The following is a 26,518-nucleotide window of genomic DNA, read 5'->3' as shown; positions in this document are numbered from 1 at the left end:
GGTAGGTCACAGAGAGCTATAGAGACCCTGTCCCTACTGTGTCCCCAGACTTGTGCCTCTGGATGCCCTGGGAACCTTCTCCATACACTACTGACACTAATGGGAGCTGACTTAGGTTCTCATGCTGGAACATTTGAGGACAGAGCTCCTGTCCATCCGTGCCTCTTTAAACATTCATCATGTTGTTTGCCCTTAGCCAACACCAACATCACCCCGACAAGAGGGGAAGAAACTGCTTGCATTGCTTTTTGAAAATGGCATAATGAAACAATGATCTTCTTTTCTGAAGGACTTGCCAGGAAGAGGCTATTTGATTTTTTTTTTTCCTTATCCTTTTGAAACATTTTGAATAGATTTGCAATATCTCATTTGCTGCTAGACGTGCTACATGGCACTGTGTAAGTGGGTTGCATTCGTTTTTGAATAAAAGAACAGTATGTCACGAACCTCTCATTATTTTAATTTTGATATCTATACTTGGCATTTGAAGTTGATGAAAGACATGTCTATTCACAACAAAATTGTATTGTTTTACTTATTTTGAAATGTTTTCACAGTGAAAAAAATGTCCATATTTGAGTCCTCAATTTTGCATTACAGATAGACAATTTTATTGTCAGGTTGGTAGTTACGAGATTATGTCTTTTCTGAAAATGTTGAGAAACCTGTCACATTGTAGATAAATTTCAATCTCACCAGCAGCAAAACTTCCAAAATACTGTTCAGGTGATGCTATTATGAGCAGCAGAATCAATCCATTATTTCAGAAAGAGACAGGATTAGGGAAAAAAGTTAAATAGCACCGCTCACATATGGAAATTAAAACAGTCACTGATGACTCCACAAAGAGACAGCTCAAATTATGCTCACAATTATCAGGTAGAAGACTGCAAATTATACTCCCAGTTCACAAAGAAAAAGCAATCTAGAGGAGAAGTGTTGATTTACATAATCAATATGATACAAATTCAGGGAGGCCACTTTTCAGCACACACACACACAAAAGAAAGCAGAGGAGGAGACTGGATTTGCACTAGGCAGATAATGGAGGAAGAACCCTGCAGAGAGAAAACTGAGATAAAAGAGAAGAGACTTTAGAGGAAGGAGGCAGGACAGCACTACCTTGCCTGAGTGCCAGCCCAAGTGCTGGCTCTGAGAAAGCTCTGCAGTGAGGAATTATTTAAGGCATCTTTCAAGTTTCATATCATCCAGAATGGGGAGTATACTCTTGGACTGGCTTCTTGTAGCCTAATGTGTTATTTGCTGGAAGTTAGAAACACCTGATATCTTCGAGCAGTTATAGGCTATATCTACTCAACACACTGTTCAATTCAATATTCAATTTTAAAATTGTAATATTCAATTATAATTTCAATATTTAATTATAATTACAATATTCAATGTTCTTTTGTGCTGTGATGAGACAGTGAATCAAATCTTTTCAGTCCCTATTTCTTTTCATGGTGTACAGGCACCAGAAGATGGGTTAACAGCCCAAGCAGTTGAGAAGCACGCCACAGGCTCAAGCATGCTGAAAGAGTCCTTCCTTGATCATCAGAAAAAGTAAATGTCTCACAATTACTCTCAGACAAACGTTTCTACCTCCAGGCTCTTGCTGCTAGGGAGAAACTGAGCCTTCCCATACGTCTCAGAAGCCAGCAGCCATTTTGCAGATGTAGCCTGAAAAGATGATGTAAATGTTCTTGTAGCTGAAACTGCAAAACCTGTATTAGTGAGAAAGGACTCAGCTGTGTGGATTCTGATTTGGCCGCACTACAGTTCCCTCCAAAGGTGGGAGGTGATTCCCACAGAGCGGTGAGTACTGAGCATCAGGTTCTAGGTCCCGCAGGGTAGGATTTGAACTCTTTTCTGAGTCTGAAAAGAGCTTGGATACATTTGTGGCTTTAAGCGTATTTCTATGGTTTAGTGGAGCCACTGGCACTTGGTCAGATCAATTGTGGGACCAGATGAGATGGTCTTATGGAAAGCAGTGATGAGACTGAGTGTGCTAGTGTGGGGAACAAGCTCTGGGACTCTTTGCTTCCAGGCTTCAGCCCTTGCGTGTTCCTCCCTGAGAAGATGTCCCAGGACACAAGCTGCAGCAAGTGCAATTGTGTGCATATGTGAAGAGGTCATGTTGAGCTTTTCTCTTTGTTCAAAGCAGCTGAGTCAGTAGATTGGGTTGTGAAAACATATTTTAGTCCTGTGTTAGAAACTTCCTCCTTCTTCCATTGGCAAAACTCCTTCCAACTTCCATCAGGTACTGGCCCAAGCATCCTCCCAGCTGCAGGAGCACTGCTGGGTCCCTCAGGGATGCTGCGAGCTGGCAGCTGTGGGACCTGGCCAGATCTCAGCACATACTGATATTCACAGCCTTGCAAGGATGCTAAAAATAAATTTACAGGAAAATAGTGCATTCTTTCTAATCTGAGTCAAACCTAAAAATTAATCAGCTATAATTATCAAACTTAATTTAATTAAAACTAGCTACTCGCCATCTGGTGTTATTTGTATAAATTTGGAAATCTACTATTTCATATTAAATTCCTCCATTTGACAAATTTTGTTAGAGAATATATTTTTCCACTATAATCATTATGTAATTAATCATTCTACAAATTATATTTCCTACCACTCAATATAAATATATTTTGTATAATAACAGGGCAGATGATCAGCTACTTTTTTCATCAAAACTAGATTTAGAATTAAGACTTGCAACATCAATAAAAATAATTCACTGAAATAGAAAGATGTGTGATGAGGCAAAAATTTGTTCCCCGGCTTGGTCATTGAGAGTATAAATGACAACCCAATTTGATTTTTTTGTACATATGTGTAAGCTTATGTACAGACATATACTACTATAAATATGACATGTATGTATACATACAGTATCTAAGGGCTAATGAAAAAGAAGAGTTAGATTTGAGGAACACTTTCCTGATTCAGTGTGAAAATACATTCAAAATATTTAAAATCCTATCGTCAGAAATACATTTCCCTTTGTCTCCAAAGATATATAATGATAATTTATACACTGATATGTAAAACTCATGCTAAAATAATGAAGACAACATCATGAGCAGACAATGAATTGATCAACGCTGAAACATGAAGGTTTGACACATCTGGCATGTCAGGATGTGACTTCTTTAGAAGTCTTTAGCTCAGTGACTTCTTTAGAAATGTTCATAATTTTTGACATGTAGGTATTTCTGAAAGAAAGCGAGGCAATGTCTAAGTATCATTAAAAATTCCATGGTACATTTTCGGCTGGAAGTGTTCATAGAATGAAATCCCTAGTGGGTGTACATGGGAAGCTCAGGATGGAGAGGAATGACAGTGAAATATCAAGGCTGCTAAAAAGTGTAGTTTAGGGCACAGACTATCTCAAGCAGATTTGGAGACATGGCAATAATCCCAATTGGTCTGCTCATCTGCTATATGAACTTGAGTAATCTCTTCATAGAGTAATAGAATTGAAGAATCACAGAATCACTTAGGTTAGAAGATATCTTAAAGACTATTTGGTTCCAACTCCTCTGTCGTGGTTAGGGACCGCTTCCACTAGATCAGGTTGCCAAAAGTCCCATCCAACATGGTCTTGAGCAATTTCAGCAATGGGACATTCGCAGCTTCTCTGGGCAGTCTGCTCCAGTGCCTCATCAGCCTCACTGTGAAGAAGTTCTTCCTAACAACTAATCTAAATTTCCCCTCTTTTAGTTTAAATCTGTTATCTCTTGTCTTATTGTCACACTCCCTGATAAAGAGTTCCTCTCTTTATATCCCTCAAATGTTTTGCCTATGTGAATGGTAAATGGATGGCTCTCCAGCTACAGTTGTGCAGCACTTAGGCTGAGAGAGGAGCTCATAGTGGCAGCCTTGAGATAGCTCTGCAAAAACACTAGCAGCCCAACACAAAAGACTAAATCCATTGTTCCGAGAATTGAAAGCAATCACAGAATTCCATCAAGGCTGGGGGTGGCTGGGACCTCAGGGTCCATCCGGCCCAACCCCTGCCCAAGCAGGAACATCTGGAGCAAAGTGCTCAGGTGGCTTCTGAAGAGCTCCAAAGAGGAAACTCCACAGCCTCTGGGCAGCCTGTGCCACTGTTCTGTCATCTGAGCAGCACAGAAATGCTTCTTGATGGTCAGATGAAAGTAAAGAAAAAAAAGCAGAGGAAATAAAAATTTCTCCTTAGATCTTAAAAAGAAGTGTTTTCAAAAATGCACTTCCACCCACAGTTCAGCTTCCTGTCACTTATGGCCGCAAAACCATCAGACAGTCCCCAGGTCACCTGATTTGCTATAGCACCGGATTCCCTAAAAGTAAACTCAGGGGTTCCCCTAAGCCATCCACAGTAACTGGAGACCTTCCTCAGAGTGAACTTTCATTTGTAATAACATCATTTAGAAACAGTAGAGAAAAAAAAGGGCTTGTTTTTAGCTTGTTCAGTATGTAATTATCTCCTTCATAGGAGTCTCAACTGTTCTAACTTTTTTGGGGCTTATGAGAACATGAGATACTTCCACCCCTCTTTCCTTCATGTGACACCTGTGCTTTGCCCTCACCAGCAGTATTTATAGAAAAGCTCACATCAGCATCCAACTCATCACGTTTGATACTTTTGTATTTAATGGTGAAATGAATCCAGCATTTGGATTGTTTGCTGGTTGTTGGACTTGGTCTTAGTGGAAGCCTGAAACCACTGAGGCTCTTTGGGAGTCCTGGAGAGAGATTTTCAGATGTACACAGAGAATGCAACATGACAAACTGTGAGATTCAGTTAAATTGGGACTGTTAATTATAGCAGTTTAAATTGGGTTCTGACTCAGATTTTGAATTCCTAGTGGCAAGATGACAGCCTGGAGAAGGTGTTTGCAAATGGTTGACTCAGAGGATGATGATCAGCACAACGGTGCCTTCTGCCCATACTAGTACTATGTGTTTGTAGGAGCAGTGATGCATGGCAATAGCTGCCAGCCCAACTCCACCCCTTGATATGTCCACCAGAGATTATGAAGCCTGGAAAGACATAGTGAGCAAGTGAAGGGGGGAACATATTAACTGGGTGAAAACTGAATGGCGGTTTGCCATCTCTTTCAGTACTGTCTTCTTTCCATGTGTAATGCTGATTTTCCAGATGTTTCTGTGGGTATCCACCTGCTTCTGACTTGAGCTGATGAAATGGCTTCTGAGCTAAGAGCAAGCATTTCCTAAATCCTCTGTGAATCAGAGAGGCTGAATTTCTACTTGGTTCTCTGAATTATGAGTCACCACCATGCAAGGCTGTGGTCTTCCAGTCACACTTGCAAGAGGATGAGCATGTGGAAAAGCTGCCTGGAAAGGAGATCACAAACCTGCCTTAATCCTGGCCAAATTCCCTACAAATAGACCCTTCCTCCCAGAAATACTGAATACTGATGGATCTCAGTGCTGTCCTCTCCCAAAAGTGCTTTTGCTTTTTTTTTTTTTTCCTATCAGTTGTCCTCAAAGTCCTTTCATTCATGGTTTCATGCAAAATGAAAATGCCCAAGGTCTGCTTCCTTGTACTCACAGTGCTGATCAACTAAACTGCTTGCTGAAATTAATTTGTAAGCATTATAGTTGGCTAACTTCCATAACTGTACATACATGCAGGGGTCAAAATGTAATACCACATGAATAACGTAGCTAACTTGTGTTTTGACCTTAGAAATCCACATACCTGTGCTGTGTGGGGTGCACTGTCAGCTATCCACCAAGCAGCAGCCAAGGAGATTTGTCATGAGGTGATTGCGGCTGATCCAGAAGCCGAGGAGCGCATGTGCTGAAATATGTCACTTATCACTTGCATGTAGAAATGCTGCACCGTTCCTGAAATGATTGTTTTCAAATTTCTGTCTCTGCTCTAATAATTATTAGAATGGAGAGACTAACATATTTAATGAATTACTGGTTATCATCCACTGAATAGCTACGAACAGATTGTGATTCCCCAGTCTATTTGCTATTCAAATGAATTCAACAGATACCTTTTCTAATCTTGAACTCAGTGGATTGAAAGCAAATATCCACAGTGCATAGTTGGTGGCGGCCTGATAAATCAGATGCATGGTATCTTTTTCCTGTCAGGAATAGTGCGGGAACACCTAGCCTGAATGCTAGCTTATGCAAACACACAATTTGGCTTTCACAAGAACTTACACATGGCTTTAAACACTGTTTCCTCATCCTTTTCTATTTTTTCTTTTTTCTTTTTTTTATTACTGACGGTCTATTTCCCAGACTGTCACAGGAAACGAACACAAAAGGAATTTAAATGGGGCCATAGCAAACTTATTTACTCTTTTTCTTTTCCTATGGCATATCTCTGAACAGACTGTGATAGAGGCCCTGATGCAGAAAGTTGATTTATGATAAGCTTAGCTTCAGATGTGTTGCCCTGCTGCCATTGCATTCAGTGTGACTGTGCAAGCAAGAAATGAAGTATGAGCATTGCCTTGGGAAGATCAGGGCCTAAGCTAAGATTACCTGAAAACTTTTTGAATTATTCAGTTCTAACCATCACTTTTTGGACACTAGTGAAAGAACAAAGTCTATTATCATTACTTCTCAGTCCTCTAGACAACCTGGATCGTGAATTATTGTCACTGCTCACCTGTACAAATAAAAAACAATCCACAAATCTATACAGTGGCATATACTGTGTAATGGAACATGCCTGAGAGAGACTAACTCTGGACAAAGGAGCATCAACTGTGAATTTCCTACAGGCTTTTTCTCAGCTTAATTCACCACCAAGTTCTTCTTTAACCTTAATATTTTTTAATTTCAGAATAGATTTTTATACTTCATTACAAGTAAGTAAGAACAGTTCCCAAGGGCTCCCATCACGGTTTCACAGAGTTGTAGCTACCAGTAAGTGAGAGGAGGATGGGGAGAAGGATGCCTATTTGAGACGATGTCTTCCCCTGAGCTCACAGAGGTGTTCCTGCAGAGGTGAACAGAAAGCTTAGCTGCTGGCAAAAAAGAAGAAACTAATCTTCAGGTATTAACCAAACTCTAATTATCATTCCACAGCAGCAGTTCATAACTTCCTGGAAAGTACTGATCCAGTTGGAACAGTTGGGAGGACTTGGTGTTTTTCATGCCACTGCATCCCAGTCTGGGAGGCCACCCTTGCCATCACACAAGCGTTGCACTACTTACAGATTTCTGTGACTCTTCCATTGATAAGCCATGTAGATGCATTACATAAACTGAAATCCAATAATCAGTTCCTGCTGTAAAATAGACGTTTGGAAGGCAGGAGACACCTTCTACCAAAAGCATGAAATTGGGACGTAACATCTCCCAGCTACAGACTTATGCTTAGCTCTTCCAACCTACATTTGTGCCTACAATCTCAAATTTGTGCCTCAGTCAACAGAAGGAACAAGATGTAGTTATAGAGATTTTCAGTTATTTGAAGTTCTCTGTTGCAGAGAAGTTGTGACAGATTCACGAGTCAGGAAAAGAAGACAGGGCAGGTGGGAGAATTTCTAGATCAGCACGTCTCCTGGATAAGCTGCTCTGTTTCTGTCTATCACCATCCTACCCATACTATCCACTCAGCTATGATATATCCCAGTGGATCAGCTGGTTGTCCCATTTGGGCTGTAGGACACAGCAAGAGGCCTTGAGAGAAACCAGTTTCTGACTCCTCTCCATGGCAGGGCCAACCAGTGGATGATAGTGGAGGATGCTCTGGAAAATATAAAAAGGGCAGGTACCTAGAAGACAAGTTAAAAGCAAGCAAGCAAACAAACAAACGACAGATGAAAAGGTGGGAGTAGAATGCAAATGGAGATGGAGTATTGAAAATGTCTGGTGGGTGCTGGAAAGGGTATGAGGATGCTGGAGGGCAGGTGCTCAGCTCCTTTGGCTTTTGGCAGCTTCTCAGGGCTCGATGCCTGCAGCAAAGCAGCCATAAAAGCAGACATTGTTTCAGAGTGCTTACCCAGTCGTGCTTAAAGGTTTGTTGTGTTTGCTAGATGTTGGAAGCAAAAAAAATGTGAGTAAAAACATAAGGTAAGCCCTCAGGGTAGATGTATTCTGAGACAGAGTGTAATCTGGTCCTGCTGCTTACTGCTTTGCACCTGGTTAACTCTAAGTCAGAATGAAGCTATAAAGTCAGAAAAGATGATTCGTGACCCCAGACAAGAACATAACCTTTCTATCTTTAGACTCCACTGAAGTGGCAAAGCCCTGATTACAGAATATTTTTCCACTAATTAGGAATGCAGGCTCTATAGGTCACTGGGAGTTCATACTATTCCCTTGGCATAAGCAGATGTCTTCAAGATAAAACCATCATAAACACATCAACAGTTCCACACTATTTTGCATGCCCTGGGAAAAAAAAAAAAAAAGAGGGAGAGGAGAGGAGAGGAGAGGAGAGGAGAGGAGAGGAGAGGAGAGGAGAGGAGAGGAGAGGAGAGGAGAGGAGAGGAGAGGAGAGGAGAGGAGAGGAGAGGAGAGGAGAGGAGAGGAGAGGAGAGGAGAGGAGAGGAGAGGAGAGGAGAAGAGAGGAGAGGAGAGGAGAGGAGAGGAGAGGAGAGGAGAGGAGAGGAGAGGAGAGGAGAGGAGAGGAGAGGAGAGGAGAGGAGAGGAGAGGAGAGGAGAGGAGAGGAGAGGAGAGGAGAGGAGAGGAGAGGAGAGGAGAGGAGAGGAGAGGAGAGGAGAGGAGAGGAGAGGAGAGGAGAGGAGAGGAGAGGAGAGGAGAGGAGAGGAGAACCTTTCCAATTGACTGAATAGCCCAATGACTTCAGGAGCTAGATGTTAATTTACAAGTATTAGATACATAATTATGTTTCAAGTGTTAGATCCTGGGCTCTACAACGCAGCTACCAATCTTTAAGCAGGGATTTTTGGTGAGGTACAGACCTAATAACAGGAGGATGTGCCGCATGGCCTGTAAGTTCTGCAGGGCTGGCTGGATTTATATAGGACATCTGTACTGTGCTGCCAGCAGAAGGGGGGAGCACAGCACCGAGGCACCTGGGTAGCCATCATCACAAGAGCCAATGCAAAGCTTCTACAGCAATGTCTTTGCCCCTATTCCTTCTCTATTTTGCTCTTTATTCATGAGTTTATTTCCCAACAATCCTCCTGCTTGCCTTTTATCTACTACCCAAACGCCCCTTTATATCTCCTTTATTATTCCTTTGACCCCTCATTTTAAGAAAACCTTAGCGTCTTCTCTAAATTTTATTTCTTCCTTCTCTACTCCTTTTCCCAATATGTTTTCCCATTTATCATTGAGATGTATCCTTGCAATTTATCCAGGATTCTCTTCTTGTTGCTGCTGCTGTAATATTCTCCTTTGGAGTAGAGGCCTCCCTCCCAGAGGCAAGCGGACACATTTGCAGGTGAAGTTACCTCCATCTGCCTTCCAATCAATCTTCTCTGTACCTGCTGCTGGGGACCAGCTGGCGAGAACTGTGCTCTCTTGGCAGCATGTGACCCTCCCCAAATACTCACTCACTGGATGAAAAAGTTGCTGGCATTGTGGTGCCAGCACAAAAGCAAGGTGGTGGTCTCTCCTCCTCTGAGCAGCCCCAATGGCTGTACCTGTCCAGAACTATGCCTTTATTTTCCAGCAAGTAGCCAGTATTGTATTTCATTGACCAAGCGGGAGAACTAGATCATTAGGATCCTCATGGCTTATTAATCTTCATGTGACAGGGCACAATGGTGAAGGCATCTGCCATGCTTTGCTCTTTGAGAAGCAACTGGCTGAGTTTCAACTGCTGTAATATGCAGTGTTGCTTAAGAGGGATACAGCCTATCTCAGAGCTGCTCTCCAGGCCATTTTCTGCGAGGATGATATACTGCCTAACTTCATCCAGCCTGTACAACAAATACTGTGACCATACCCTCCTACTTACATTGTTTTTAATTCCACAGGATACTAAAGCATTTGTTTATAGATATGCAGGACAGCGTGAGTACTTCAAGTACTGAGCTGGAATTTTAGCAGCTCTTTGCTTTCACTGCTGCACAGGCATATTCACATGAAAAGAAGAAATAAATAACACCCTCAGTCAAGATCCATCAGATCTGTACAGGCTGGTTGCCCCAGGATGCACACACATACTGTCCTTTCCACTGCCTGCACAGAAGAGCTGCTCCTCTGAGCCCGCACCTCTCTCACAGCCCAGCAGAAACATCTTTACGCAGCTGGTGGGAAGATAGAAGGGCAGATAGGGACTTGCCATGGTACCTGTATTTTCAATTTCATTCATGGAAATACTGTCTCCGTTTTCCTCCTTTGTCTCCTTGACATCTTACTACTATTGCTTGCATATGTGACAGTGTTGTAATGCCAGCAGTCCTGAGGTATTTTTGTAGATAGAGGCATTTCTAACTCCATTTCTGTTTTTAATAGGATAGTTTATGTATTGTTCAAAACAGGAACAGAAAAAACACAGCAGGAAGCCCATTTCTCAGTTGCACCTGTGATGTCAGAAACAAATGTGTGTTTGTTTCTGACTGAAGGGAAAATACCTTCTCATCTGCCATGTAAAAGAAATTAAGAGATGATATCTGCTGAAAAGTATGAACCAAGCACTGCATTAGGACTTGTTCCATGTCCTCAGGTGTTTAACAGATACGATGCACTTAGCAGGGACTTTTTCCAGATATGATATCTTCATAAATGATCTTTTAAAACATGAATACCTATCCACAGTGATCTCTCCTTCTTTGCCATTAACAAAGACAAGGTTATTTTTTTTAACTGAGACAGGGGAGGCTTAGGTTAGATATCAGGAGGAAGTTTTTCACCCAGAGGGTGGTGATGCACTGGAACAGGTTGCCCAAGGAGGCTGTGGATGCCCCATTCCTGAAGGCATTCAAGGCCAGGCTGAATGTGGCTCTGGGCAGCCTGGTCTGGTGGTTGGCGACCCTGCACGTAGCAAGGGGGTTGAAACTAGATTGTCATTGTGGTCCTTTTCAACCCAGGCCATTCTGTGATTCTATGATTCTATTTTGACTGGCAGAGGAAGGGACCTGAGGAGGTGGGAAGGGACCTCAGGAGTTTTCCAGACTAATCTCCTGTTCACAGAGGGCTCAACTTCAAGATGCTCCCTTTTGGGGAAAGCTTCTCCTTCTGGTAAGTCTGAACCTCTCTTGGTCCCTTGTTTTGCTTCGTGTTGTCTCTTGTCCTACTGCCATGCAGCACTGCACAGAGCCTGGCTGCCCTTCTCAATGGCCTCTTGGCAGGTGGTGAGCAGCCGCTGGGTATATATGGAGGAAGTCACAAACATTTCCAATGTTGTGCTGCTCTCCTAAGGGATGACATCACTGTCTGCTCTTCATCTCCCACAAAAGCAAACTGTGTATAAAACCTCCCTCTTTCTCTCTTTGCTTCTTAAATTGCTGCTGGTGTCACAGTACTAGAGTAGGTTACAATATTTAATATGATTTTCTTTTCATAGTGGTCCTGTGAGACCATAAACTAGTTTCATTCTGAATTTATGAATACGTAAATACAGCACAGAGAAACTGATTGACTTGCCCACAGAAAGGTTGTCACAGAACAGGAGCTTGAACCCGTACACCTGTTAACACACTCTGTTCTCTGGCTGTATGTTGTTCCTCGCCTCTGTTTCGGTGCCTGGTTGTGTTTCTGGATGAGCTGACCTGTATCGCCACGCTCTGCTGGGGTGAGCTGCAGCTGCCATCAGATCCCATGCAGCTATGGGAGTGGGAATAGGCTTGGGCTAATCCGTGAGTTTATCACATCACAGCACCTCAAGGGAAGATGAATTTGGCCTTCTTTATTTCCTGAAAATGAGTTGATTCCTCCAGCTTTAAGATGACAAAGCATCACAGAAAGTGAATTATTTCAAAAAGGGATGCCAGTGGAATATACACAATCATCCCTAGCTACTCTGCTTTTCCATTTGCTTTTGGCGTAGAACCTTCTCTGTACGTGGATCTCTCCATCCCACTTCATCCAAAAAGCAACGTGAAAGGTCTGCAGGACCCCTAGGGAAGCGGCACCATCACAGATGTTGTGGGATCAGTGTCCCAGCTGCACCGAACCTGCACATGGCAGCTGCTGGTGCACAGTCATCGCCACAGCAGCTGGAGGGGCTCTGCTGGTAATGGCTCATCCCCCGGGTGCGAGTGAAAGCAGCTGCTATTGCGTATGGGACAACACATGGCCACAGTATGCCTTTTGTTAAAAAGCAAATATGAACACAGAGGAAAAAACCTACAGAATTAGACACGTTATCTTGCACCTCTCTCTACCCGAGTAGTAGGTACCATCAGCTATCAAACCACCCCAAATTATTCACTTCCCTTTCTGTCTGAGTCCATAAGGCAGCTGAGATCAAGGTATTTGCTACTGTTTGACCTTTTCTAAACACTCTTCTTAAAGCAGTGGAAAGACTCAGAGCAAAACAAAGGTGGCCTATAAGCAACACGAAGATGAAAAAGGATCACAAGCTCTGGAGCTTGCCCGATGAAGCCATATTCCTCACAGGTTTTTTCTAATCACCCTAGGAACAGGCGTACACCATGAGAACTCAGAAGAAATAAAACAAAACTGAGGTTTATACCCTCTCTAAAGAAAAAGCAGTTTCTACGTTAATTGTCGCTATGTTTTGATATATATTTAGCTATATTATGTCCTAGGATCATCTAATTTCCATATAAAGTGTCTCTACTTTCAGTTTTACTAGACAGTGTTCAAGGGAGACTTTGATTTGTGTGCCCCAGGGTAGATCTGAGAAATGCATAATTTTCTTTAAGTTCCTTCTGTCATGCACCATCAGTAAATTCCTGTACAGATTACAACATGGATGTTTAGTCAGAGGTCTGCACTCCCACGGAGGAGAGTGGGAGGGAATAATAAGTGTGGGGACCAAAGTGAAAAAAAAAGGGTAAGAGAAAAGAGAGAAAGAGAGAGAGAAATTCCATTAAGAAAGGTTACTGAATCAAAAAGAATGTATCAAAACGAGACTGGTGAGAGTGGCGCTTGAATTTTTATGAATTTCTGGGGCATAGAAGTCTGCTTTGGACTATAATTTCAGCCAACAGTAGAATGGGGACCACTGAGACACATTCTGTCACTGTTTCCCTGCTCTGGAACACTAGTTACGCATCAATTCTAGTAATCATCAGTGATAACAAAAGTGTTTTTTCCCCCCACTTTAGAAACCTTGCATTTTTTTTTTTAGCTCAGAACTTTATCAGGCTCTATTTCTTTTCCCTTGCGAAGAAAAGCTTATAAAGTTCATTTATACAGAGAGCATAAATCCTCTCTCCTACCATTTTCTCCCGTAACCTAACATGAAATATGACTTACAGCTGCGCTAATTCTCAGCTTTTAATGCTGCCTGATGAAAGCAGTTCATCACTCACATGGATGTACCATGCTGCAGCAGCACACACCGACAGGGATGCACACACACGTCAGATGTAGAGTGCCATGACACGGCACGCACACTATAGGAATATGATCTCAGGTATACCACAGCATTCATGTATCTTAATACCGCTCTTCAGAGATACACAGCATTAAAATACTTTCCATTGTACGGAGAAATCTCTCCTTCTTGTCGCTCTCCCCCCTCCACAGATTTATCTCCTGCTAATGGCTCCCTTTTTTCAATTTGTGCCTCTTTGTGACGGATAACGCTTTGTCTCCTGTTCCCTGGCTCGGTGCCGCTCTCGCCTTGTTTGCTGCTCATTACCTGTGCTCGGTAGAATGCAGTGACACTTTCCCATCATCAGCTCAATAATTTCACTCCAAACCTCATCCTGCTGCCACCGCGTGTAATCCTGACAATTCGTTATACACTCGCCCAAGTCACTCTGGCTCTTGTGCTTCAATCTCAGCCTCCTTCCCTTGCACACTGCACCTTAGCTCCCCATCACGCTCTCATTGCTGAGCTTTACCCTCACTTGCATTGGTGCAAGGGGAAAGGCAGAGAGCAGACACGTGGCTGTGTTCTCATGTGGCTCCTCATCTCACCCTGCTTTTTGCAGCCCAGAGGGGCTGCTCTAGAGCAGATACCAGAGCTCCTTACGCCCAAATGCCACTTCTTCTGCCTGTGTTTCCAGCCTGTGACACATCAGTGATTAGAGCTGACATTTACAACATCTCCTGTCTGAAGCCCTGTAGATACACTCACCAGGCTGCGAGGCAGGCAAATGTGGTCGTCTCGGTGTCACGGAAGAGCGAACTGAGGCACAGCAGTGAGGATACGACCTCTGTGCCTTTCCATACCAACACCCTGGCTTTGCTCCCATCTCCTCAGAAGCACCCTCTGTTCTTGCACACTCACAGGGGAGGCTGCCTGCCTGGAGGGATAATGGAGCTCTGACCTCGCTCCATGGGGATACTGCCCCGGGGCCTGGAAGCATATGGCACGCCCATGGTTAACACCTGTGGTGGAGTGGATGGCATCTTCTTATCTTTGATAGGAAGAGGGATATTAAACAGTACTCCAGCATGTGGTAAATGAGGTAGGGAATGGTATCCATGGCAAACAGAAATCTCTTGCCACATGCCTTGGCAAAGGAGTGCAAGGTCAGACATCTACCAAGTTGGACAAGGGCCCAGCCACAGACTTCACAGTGAAGTGTGAGCATGCACATACAATAATTTTGTCAGTGTAAAAGGACAAGATTGAAGATTCACTAGGCAGAAAATAGGTCTGTCTTGTATCTTCCTCTCTCCTTCCATGAGGAAAGGACAAGTTTATTTCTGATGATGGACACCTCATATATAGTCAAGTATAATGCTTCCTCTTGTGCGGTAGAGGACAGGCAAAATTCCACAGCCTGCTCATTCTTGGATGGTTTGTGTAAGACTCAGGCATGCATCTGAGCATTCCAGTGCATCTCAGGAGATGAATCAGCCCTAGTTCCTCTTTTGAGACAACAGCCCTGGTGATGACCAGGGTAGTGGCTTTTACACCAGCTCCCCCCAAGTGAGAAATACCTGACTCAGTGTTCATGCCAGGCTGTGCAGCACCACCTACCTCAGGCATTAAAAGGTACCACCACAGCACAAATGATGTGAGGAGGTGATGTGCTCTGAAATGCCTTTGGCTACTCATTAGAGTTATCAGAAACTCAGTTACCACTGTCTTGAGATGGCTGTGAAGGTCATAGCCAGGTTTTGTGCACTCTAGCACCACTAACCTTCCTGCACAGCAGACAGCTTAGGGAGACTGAAGGGAGCTGATTCCATGGGACCCAAGGGCAGGAAAGTTTGTCTGTTGTTTTTTGTTTGGCTGGTTGTTGGTTTTTTTTGCTGAATTTGGTGCAAATGCACAGATGAGAAAAAAGATCTGCTGTCTTGTTGATCTGTTCTTGTGCTCCTTGGTCATATGTTGATGTCAGGTTAATGGCACACTCTCAAAAAGGGTAGTGATTTTGTTTCCATGCTGATGCAGATGAGAGGTTCACAAGTGCACAATGAAAGTCATAGTTTGAAAAGTGAGGCTAGGGCACTTCTGCTCTCAAAATGCCTCTCATAGGACACTATTATGTCTCAAGTCTCCATGTTTTGCTACTTCTTCTCTGTCTCACTTTTTTTGCACCTTTGGACATTTTGCTCTTCTCCTATCACCTTTCTGAGCATGCATGCCAAGCTGATCGCACCTTTCTACATGTCTTCCCTCAGATTCATAAGTTGTTATCTCCTGGATCTCTCTAGCAGCCACTCACCTCGCTGTGAGCACTGAGCTGCAGTGCCCACCTCCGCTTTCTGATCCAACCTCCTTTCTTCTGGAGGGTCAACCTGCCTGTGTCCCCACTCTCAGGGACAGAGGGTCCTGCCACCACGAGGAGGACTCATGCCTGACCAGTTAGGCACCTGCTGCTACCATGCAACCCCAAAGCTCATCAGATCTGCCCTTCGCAACCAGAAGCTCTTTCAAACTTATTTTCTCTTATCCACCAGGGAAGTACATTTTTATGCTGGTCATAATACTGCTGATTAATTCTATTATTTCCCTTTTCCGTGTGTAACCTGCTGTATCTCCTGGTGATACGCCCATTTGCCTGCTCTTTCATATCTCCGAGAAGTTGTTTTTTTACTGACTTACATCTGATTTCACTGACAGGACAAAGGAGAATGGCTTTAAACTAAAAGCGGAGAGATTTAGGTTAGATGTTAGGAAGAAATATTTTACTCAGTGGATGAAGAGGCACTGGCACAGGGTGCTCAGAGAAGTTGCGGATGCTCCATCCCTGGAAGTGTTCAAGGCCAGGTTGGATGAGTCCTTGCACAGCCTGATCTGGTGGGTGGCAGCCTTGCCCATGGCAAGGAGTTAGAACTAGATGATATTTAAGTCTCTCCAACCTAAGACATTCTATGATTCTATGATTCTCATCTGACTGCTTTCAGCATCACATACCTGTCCATGCCCTCCTTGCATGTCCCCACAAAAAACAAGACTCCTCAGGCATCTCACAGAGGGCTGTTTCTTAATGCATTTTAAGAGAATTCTGCAGTGACCAGTGTGAGAAACGTTAGCGCAGAAATGGCCCAACACTTTGGACAAAAGTTAATAATCTAGGAGCTGCTGCAATGACCTGGGTGAATTAGAGGAGCTGTCAGGAAGGAAATGAAATGTAACAAGTATAAGCTCGGCATAGTTAGAGGAATTACAAAGGCAGATACAGAGCAGAGTATCCATGACGGGGCAAGAACAATGCAGTGAGAGAGCCTGTGGTAATCACTCATGAAGCAATTAGGATGAGTACTTAATGAAAAGCCATAATTAAGAAAAAGCAAATAGAGTCTTGGGATGTATGAGAGGGAAAATAATATGAAAAATATTACCCAGAATGTTTTGCTAACATCAGCTGAGATGCAGTTACCAGAGGAGTTGGGTTTGTACCTTCAGAAAATGAGGGAATCCCCAGCTGAGAAACCATGCTCCAGAGCCTCCATCCCTCCAGCAAAGCCTCTGCTTGTTAACTTTTATATATGCTACAAGGTCAATCTATTTTCGGCTGTTTCTGGCGCTGAAAGAGTAGGGAGGTATTAAACCATCTTTTCTGGATCAGATGGGAGTTTTCACATCTTTATATTTCACATCCATTTTTTAAATCTCTTGCTTGTACACAGAGAGTTGAATCCTAAAGCTGAAGCTAAACGTACAGGGAGGAAGAGTTTATCTCCTGCTCACAGAGCACAGTTGTACACACTGTAGGAATTATACATGATGGTGGGCAATGCAAAAGGAGATGTGACATCGCAGATAAGCAGGTGGGAGCCAGCTGAGCTGCAGCTGGACAGCATCTAATGTCTGACTAAAACCGTGTTCTGACTCCTCTGAGTTTGGTGAAGTTCCTGCATCCAGGAGCAGCCATACTGTATAACTAGCAGGAAGGAGGATGAGGAGGGAGAGCTGATAGCAGGCTGGCTGTCCAGCCTCTGCATGAAGCTGGTGGAAGGAAAGACTGAGAAACTTTAAGGTGCAATGTCCAAAGCCCACAGTAGGCTCACTGTAATTGCCTGCCTGCGTTGGTTCCTTTGGAAATCCTCTCACCCACAGGAAGAGTCACAGACTTAGGCTACCCAAGCCACCACACTTGGTACTAGCGGTGAATCAAAAAAAGGTGAATCAAAGAGATCAGAGCCAGCTGCTAGACAAAAAATAATAGGAATTACTTTTGAACTAATGTAAAAGCAAGATTTGTAAATGCACTGGAGAACAGGGTAGATGGCAACAGTGACACTTGCCAAATCCCAAACATGAATAAACGTGGTAGTCTAAGAATGCAACATTAAGGAGCAACGTCAGCAAACATAGTAGCCTTCTGTGGCTCTTACTATGTCAGTGGAAAGTCCTTGTTGCAATCAGAAGGTGCAAATTTCCAGCTGTTCATCCCATTCTTCCACCACGATTGCAAAATGAACCCTCTCAGCCCTATTCCACAAGGTTACTTCCCAAGTTGGAGTGCTGCTTGGTCACTTGCACAGAAGCTGGGGTGCATTGGGTGCAGTAATAAATAGGAAGGGATGTGGTGCAAGGAGGATCTTGGGGCTGATTTTTTTCATTGCTGTCCTCCTTATCCCTCTATTTGCAATGCCAGCACATCATTCTCCAAGGAGAGTGATGGATGGTGTGCAGGGATATGAGCTGAAATGAGTGGAAAAATAGCTAGTGCTTAGCAGAAGATGCAAGTGATGGAGGGAGACAAAGTGACCATCTGTCTACCCAACTTCCCTAATTCTATACAGACAAGAAGCTACTGTAAAAGTCAATATTCCCTCTGCCTCCTCACCCACCTGTCTCAGCAGTCAGCTCCTGCCTGAGTTCTTCAGTGTCCCTAAGTGAGGGGAAGGGAAGGGAATCGGGGCTGTCTTACCTCAGGAAAAATATCCACGCGGATAACTGCCTGGCCTAGCCTTTGATGTAATGAAACTTGATTATCTAAGTACAACTGCAGTAAAATTGGATACCGTTGCGCCCTGTGTCCATTTTAATGGCTTGGTAATTCACTTTGCCTGCAGCTACGGAAAGGCTGTTACAACAAAATCCTGCTGCTAATAGTCAGGAGGTCAGTCTTATCCATCCTGTCACAGGTAGATTACTACAGCTGATATTGCTATTGTGGTAGTGGCTCTTTACCCTGTGGATGTAGGGAGTCCCTGCTCCTTCTGGTACACAGGAGGAAAAAATCAAATAAGTGTTTTCTGTCTGCAAAAAACACATGGTGCACCATTAATGCAGTGCTGTCTACAGAGTGCTGCACTTTGCAGACATTCTCTGACTGCCAGATCTGGAGATTTCTTTCCACGTTTAAGTATCACAGGACAGGTAAACATGGATGGAGGAGGTGGAAGGCTACAAAAATAATGTTATGTGCTGTTGTGGTTAACTATGCACAGACCTTATGCATGCTCCAACATCACTGAAACCAGGAATTCTGTATGTGTGATGAAGTTTGTGTGGTTTCTATTAAGTCTGTGTGATCCAAAAACCTTCCTGAAACCACTGGAGGAAATAATACCTTTCCACGAGATCTAGAAGAGCTTTTAAATATTCTTTTACTCAATGGTACCTGACCAAAGAGAAATCCAAATTATGAGCTAATATGACAGTCACGGCACATAGAGTGGGGATTTTAATGCAGAAGTTTGATGGCATACAATGGGCTCTAAATTAGAGGTTAAAAAACCAACACAATAAATCCTTCAAGGGGCTAAGGTTTGGAAACAATAAGTAAGGCAAAGCACAGCATATCTCAGGAGAAAGCCCAGAGACAGACAAGTTCATTGAGGTGAATTCTGGCTGAAAAAGGGGAAATTTTGACTAAGGAAAGTGCTTCCTTTATTCCTGGCACCTAAATAAAAAGGGTTGCTTCAGAGAAGTATCTGATCATATACAGACAAAGACAGGCTGACATGTCTATGGCAAATACAGGAAGTACAGGTTGCAGGAACCAGTCAAGAGGGTATCCAACAACCAAGGTAATAAAGTATGTCTGAAGTTATCACCACTTTGCAACCTCACCTAGGGCTCTTGATCATAGTCCTCAGTTGCCCGTCATACACATTTCCTTAGAGGTGCCTTGAGCTCCCAGGTCCTCCATGGCTGAGGTGCAATTTGAAGTTGTTGGGCTGTTCCAAACAACTCTGAAATGGGGAAACCACTCCTGTCAGTACTGTGTGTAACAATCAGTGGGGAAAAGCAGTACCTCTTGCCTGTGATTCATCTCCACTCCCTTAAATGCCTACCCGGGAACGCATGAATCAGCCTCTGGAAGTGCTTGTTCCTTCTCCTCTGGCTAGCAGACCCTTGGGTGCTTGGCTCTGACAGGTAACCAACAAATGCCCTTGCACCTTCCTGTTCAGGAGCAAACCTTCTGGCGAGGATGCGATGCACAGGGATCTCTCACAGGCAGCTTTTACCACAGCCTGTACATGTTCTGCCTGCCTAATCCACTGAGACATATACAAGCATGTTTTGTTTTCATAAGCACAAAACACTTTAATTCTGAAACAAATTTACCTTTTATTTATGGGAATCTGAACAGAACTACACTAGATGAACGTGGACTTATTTGCCCCCACAGGCTGTACAAGTGTTTATTCTTTTCTTGTTTCCTTTCATTTTATGTTATGGTGGTTTTGTTTTGTTTTGTTGTTTTGCTTTCCATACAGCTAAATTAAGTAGAACTATTAAGCCTACACAATGTATGCAAACACACTTCACTGTTTGAGCAGAAGGAATCAGAGCTGGGAGCTGTGTGATATACTATAATTCATCAGAAGGTCTGACACTGCATTATTAAAGGATACTTTTCTGTATTTTAAGAAACCTTTTTGCAGCAAACATTCAAGTGCATTGTTTGATCAAACAGTAACAACACTTTAATCTACATTGTGTTCTTTCCTCAAAATAAAAAGAGAATAATGGTTCTGTTTTAAAACGAAATCCTTTCAGAAATGCTTTTAGAGACAAACACTTGGAGCCAGGATTTTTCTTTCTTGGAGAATTTAGTGTTTTTCTGGTATAGAAAACATATTCTTAAAGTCCAAGATGATAGATAATGGGACTTATTGGTGCCACAGGTACGTATCCCACACAAATGGAAGCCTTCCCTGTCCTTTAGCAGAATCAGACAATCCAGGTCTTCAATGCAGGCCTGCTGAGGCTGCTCTGAACTTCCCTGTTGGTGCCAATGAGGTCTAGATTATGCCTTCAGATGATGAAGGAAGATTTATCTGATCCTACCTACTTATGTGCATACTCAAACCCGATCAGTGTGAAGTAAAGGAGACGTGGCAGAAGGTGCTAGGAACTCAGCACTCTGTGAAGATGGAGAGAGACAAGTTGGGAGGTGAGTAAGACAGGGAGGTGGGTGTAGGGCAGTCCAAGCAGCATGGAGATCAAGTTCTCATCAATCTTGTCCACAGCTCATTGCCAAAATGCGAATGGGAAGGAAACTGATACAAAATTCTCCTGATCTTCACCTACAGTCTGCTGAACAAGGTCATCACAAAATAGAACTGACCTCTTAGAATGATTTAGAAGCACCTCGAAAACGTGCGTGTTTCTATCAACGGCAAACTTGATCCTGTAATTCTTTTTTCTTTCTGTCTTCTTTTTCTCCTTTTCCTTTTCCTTTTCCTTTTCCTTTTCCTTCCCCTTCCCCTTCCCCTTCCCCTTCCCCTTCCCCTTCCCCTTCCCCTTCCCCTTCCCCTTCCCCTTCCCCTTCCCCTCTCTCCCTCCCTCCCTCCCTCCCTTCCTTCCTTCCTTCCTTCCTTCCTTCCTTCCTTCCTTCCTTCCTTCCTTCCTTCCTTCCTTCCTTCTACAGAAATTAAATTAAGATTGGGATTAATTTTTCCACATACAGCCACTGAAAAGAACACTGTCTGTTCCAACCTACTTCCAATTCTGTTGCCGTCAGGCAGCCACTGCCAGTCCAGAGCTCAGTCCATCCCATATGGCTTACATACCTTCTTCCCAGGAATGTAAAGCACTAGTAAGGATTTTGGAATGGATAATATCAGGTGAAACAAATGCCTTCTGCTATGACATGGGTCTCTGAGCTTGACCAAGGTCTCATTTACTGTAGGCTCAAAACTGCATAGCATAACGCTTTCTCTCTTGGCTGTTCCTTTGAAAAAGATTAGGTACCTGGCAACTTTTCATATTCATTCAAAAATTCAGAGTGCAGCCAGACAGCACCACAGTCAATCACAGCTGTTTTTATCAGGGTATCATCTGTTTCAGGAAGTCAGAGGAAGTCCTATTTAACCAAGCAGGGCAGAAGTTGCTTTCCACATCTTCCCCTTTCCTCTGACTATTACATTCCCTCGTCAAAAGTTCCTGTACCTCATCTGTAGTTTTAGGAACAACATTTACTGGAAGCTAGAGAGATGAAAGTTAAAACCAGAAAGTTGAATTCAAGAACAAGTTATTAAGGATACTTAAGCAGTAGCAAAGACAGGCCACTGTTTGTCTGACTCAAAATCTCTGGATCAGTATGACTATGTTAGATAAGATAATGGTGGGGATGATATAATAAGGAATTCTGTAAATGCAAGGGGTCAAAGTGGAAAGCTGAGATATCTTCTTCTACCTGTCCTTTTTAAGTATGTCTTATGACATGGTTTTTTTAAAGGAGATGAGGGAAAAGCGATCTTTCAGATTTGCCCATTTGGCAGACATTAATTCAGCTGAGCTAAGTAACCTGTAAATGGAACTGACAAATGCTTTATCCCAGCTGCTAAGTTTTTTTCATTTTTAATGAACAGAAGAAAGACCCAATTCTTTTCCATAGAAGACCACATCTGGGGATTTGCTAGAAAATTCAGGGTCACTGATTCGTTCAAAGCAGAACAAAATACAGTTACCTTCATTTTTAATAAGCAAGTAGGATCTGCACAGAGCACAGCCCCAGCATGCCATGCAGCGACCAGAAGCATGGCCATCCATCTCAATGGGCTGCAGCCATGTGTGAGATGTGCATCAGGCTGCAGGACTCAGTGCTGAGGGCATACACAGGTGGTCACTCATCAACTTTGGCCAATCCAAAAACTATTCTTCCCTGAGAAGCCATTCTTTAAAATGAAATTTGACTATCCACAGTGACTTTCTCCTCATATTTTTGAATAGGGATAGAAACCTTTTTTTTTTTTTCCCCCAAAAGGAAAATCACAATTCTAGATTTTGTGTATACTTTTCAGTCCCTTCTTTCTATGGAGTATGTTTCCATACTTCTGGAAGGAGCAAAAGAAGATAGAAATAAGTATCTAAATAATTTTATGAAGCTGAAGGTGATTAAAAAGAAATTCTAAGGCAAAAAGCACTAATACACTCAATTATTTGTGAAACTCTGCTGACCTGCTTCTTGTTGATGCTGGTGCTGCACATTGCCATTTTGATTTCCTCCAGCCATGTTCCTGATACGATTTGGAAAAGCAGAGATGAGAATCAGCCTAAGCATTTAGTATTTTACGGTATTTGAAGTATTTTATTTTAATAAAAAATCTCAAATATATCACACTAAGCTATCCCAGAGCATGTTACAGAGTAAAAAACCAAGCCTTCTTGAGTAACTTTCAGGAATGATGCTGCGGCCATTTTCTCTGTATTGGGAATGTGTTGACTGTGTAAGATCTCCACAACTGTTTGATAGCCCATCCAGGAGGGTCTGTCATGGCAAGATTTGCCACCAATCCCGATGGGGAACCTGCTTCTCCTTCCTGTCTCTGTGCCATTTGGAGCAGGTAAACCTATGTATCCTGTTATACAGATAGTACGAAACAGCAGGATGCAGATGAAGCTCAATAGCACACCTGGAAAATGAGTTTATTTCTATTCCTGTTCGTTTATAAGATCACTTGCATCTTTGAAACTTCATAAATGTTGATGTAATTTGCATTTAACTCGGTTACTATGCTGTGTGATTCACCAGAGCTCTTTAATTCAGGTTACAAACCTTATTTTCCAGGAAGCCAGGACAGACTGCATGTTAGTCACTAGTCTAACTCACATGGTCTGGACCTGGTTGGAAAAGGATGGAGACCTGCATAACAGCAGCCAGCAGCACAGCACAGACGCTGTCACGTGGCTACTCGAGACCAACAGGAATTACAAACTACATCAAGTTGATGAAGAGGATTGAAAACACGCTGAATAATGTATTCAGTACTGATACAGAAGAGGGCTGTGCTGCCATCCAGAAGAACCTGCCCAGGGTGTAGAAATGGGGTGAGAAGAACCTCTGGAACAAAGAGAAAACCTGGGGCAGGGACATCCCCGAGAGCCAGTACATGCTGTGTTCCAATCAACTGGAAGGTAACTCTGCTTAGAAAGACCTGAGGGTTCTAGCAAACACCACACTGACAAGGAGCCAGCAACGCACACTTGTAGCAAAAAAAAGGCCAACAGTGTCCTGGCTGAATCAGTTTCCAACAAATATGAATTAAAAAACAACAATGAAATCAGTAGTGCTCCTGGGGAAGTTCAGTTCTTCCAGGTATTTCCACTCCAGGCCTTCAAACACTCAGGTAGTCAGGATTTTCTTCACCAGTGCTACCATTTGTGCAGCAGTGGCTGTCAGAAGTTGGCCTATTTGGGTGTGAGAACTGTGATTTAAGAGCCTGCCAAGCAGCAGCAGATTGAGTGTATAACACTAAGGAAAGAGGAATGATGCTTGGAATACATGCTGGGTCAGGGTCTGAGATCACAGTCCTGGCTATAGCTCCACTGTTATCCAAGTTGGCTCACAGACCTATGCAAGCCTGCAGCAAAGCAGCTCACCAGCTGGGGAATTCAGCTTGTGATTCAGGGAGGGAACAATATGGCTTCAATGTGAACACAGTTTTCCAGACAGCATGGACCCTTGAATGCTGTTTGCCTTAAGCACACAATCTGCACATCTGTCTGTTACAGCTAAAGAAAGGAAAATAGATGTTACCAGAGATACTTGGGCTTTTATGAATAGAGGGTTGTTGCTGATGGGGAAATCTGCATTGTCACACTCACCCCCACTGCTGCCCCAGCTTGCCCCAGAGAGCCCATATAGTGCTATGACAATTTTGCTACATGATCATCTCTCTTTCCATGCCCCATGAATGTAGGTGTAGTGGGATGAAGGGATCACTGTCAGTTCTGGGTAATATCATACAATTTGAATACATGAGGATAGGAGTGCTACCTTACGTAGTCTTCACGATGGCTTTGAATCCTTGTTTCTGTTTCCTCATAAAAAGTAGCCAGTTAACTGCTTTTGCAGTTACCAGTCATCTTTAGCTTAAGAAGAAAAGTTTCACAGCTGCAATTACCAGCATATCTTCTATCACAAATGCTCTGTTATTTACTTTTGTTTATTTGAGATTTCACTCCTCTCAATCATGAGAATTCTCCTGAAAATCTTGAGTGTATTGGCTTTTCCTTAGTTTGGTAATGTTAGATTATATGTCTGGAACAATATGTAACCTCTTGTTTCTAAACCTGTAATCATGCATATAGGCAATGTATCATCCATGAAGACTTTGGGTTTTTTTATTCCTAGTGATGAATCACTTTCTTCATACCACTGTACTCTTAGCCTCATCTTCAAAGCCTCTGTCTGAGAATGTAGTAAGGAGCTGTTATAAGGATGAACATGATGGAAAATCTGATAGTTAGAACTGAGCTGAGTATCAGTTCAACCCGCAGTTGACTTAGACATGTTTTCTTGTGATTCCACACATTAAACATGGTTACATGGACAGATGCACAATTTCATGCACACACATTCACTTTTCCAGTCACGGCTTTGCTTTTGTCTTTCAGAAGAATGAGCGTTCAGTCACTGAAGGTGTAAGATGCTTAAGTTATATCTGTACCCAACTTCCCCAAATGCCTTGTCAGTGGGAAAGAGGCATGAAAAAAGCAGGGGCAATCTGGATAGAGTGAGTCTATCCAGAGAGGAGTGGAAGCATGTGACAAGATCTAGTCTATGACATATGAGGCTTGTCCATCCTCCAAATAGAGCCAAACTCATTACCAAAATCCTTATTACACATACGGAATTCTGCTTATGTTAAGAGTTTTGCATTCATAGTCCCCAGTGCCCACTGGAGGGTAATACGGAGTTTAGATTAAAAACAGATGTTAACATCTGTGCTCCTCCACTCTACTCTGCAAAGATCATCCCACAGCCACATAACCCTAGCAAAGGGTTTTCTCTGTCCCAAGCCTGTATATACTCTGTCCTGGGCTTTGAGCTGTGCCACATCTTCATATCATGACCTCTGTATCTGCAATACCACAGCACTTAAATTCAGTGGTTAACATGCTCCTTGCCTCCAATGCCAACATTCTTGTGAATTTTAGTAATAGAGAAATGTAAATAAAGGAAAATCAGGTTGCTGAGATACCCAGTCAAGAGCGGGATTTTTATTTGACATAAGGCAGTAGCTCACAGTGAAGATGATACATGGAATAATTTACCTTCTACCAGAAAGGACAAAGAGCTGTATGTCAGCAGAGACACACAAGCTAACTTTGTTTTAGCTGGGAAACATATAATAAAGCTATCAACGCTTAGCAACTTGAGATGAGTACAGAGTAAGTTCTGGGATCATTTTGCTTTAGGGAATTTTGATATGACATCCACAGTAGTATTACAGCAACATATATATGCTGTAATGATGATAAGGTAACCATGGCAATGATGATAAGACAAGACTGATTCCAACATACTGTAAGAGGTATGTCATAAGAGGAGGGATACATGAAAATATAATTTCAGAAAATGAGTGTGTCAAGTACACGTGCTTAGGTTTAAAAGCTTCTTGTGCAAGGGGTAGTTTGCTTTCCCCTAAGAGCATTGTTTACCTCCTGTTCCTTTCTTCCTATGAGGCCAGGAAAATGGTGGCTTTGAAAGGGATAATAGGCTGTTACTTTGGCTTATGAGGATGCTGTCCTTATTTTAGCAATAGAGTGAGTTAGTGTAGTGTTTGGCTTCTGGACCAGCTATACAAATATCACAGTTAGTAATATGCATATGA

The sequence above is a fragment of the Phasianus colchicus genome, chromosome 2, assembly GCF_987193195.1.
Source record: "Phasianus colchicus chromosome 2, bPhaCol1.hap1.1, whole genome shotgun sequence".
NCBI lineage: Eukaryota > Metazoa > Chordata > Aves > Galliformes > Phasianidae > Phasianus > Phasianus colchicus.
The sequence above is the reverse complement of the archived record's forward strand: the minus strand, read 5'-3'. Positions refer to the sequence as shown.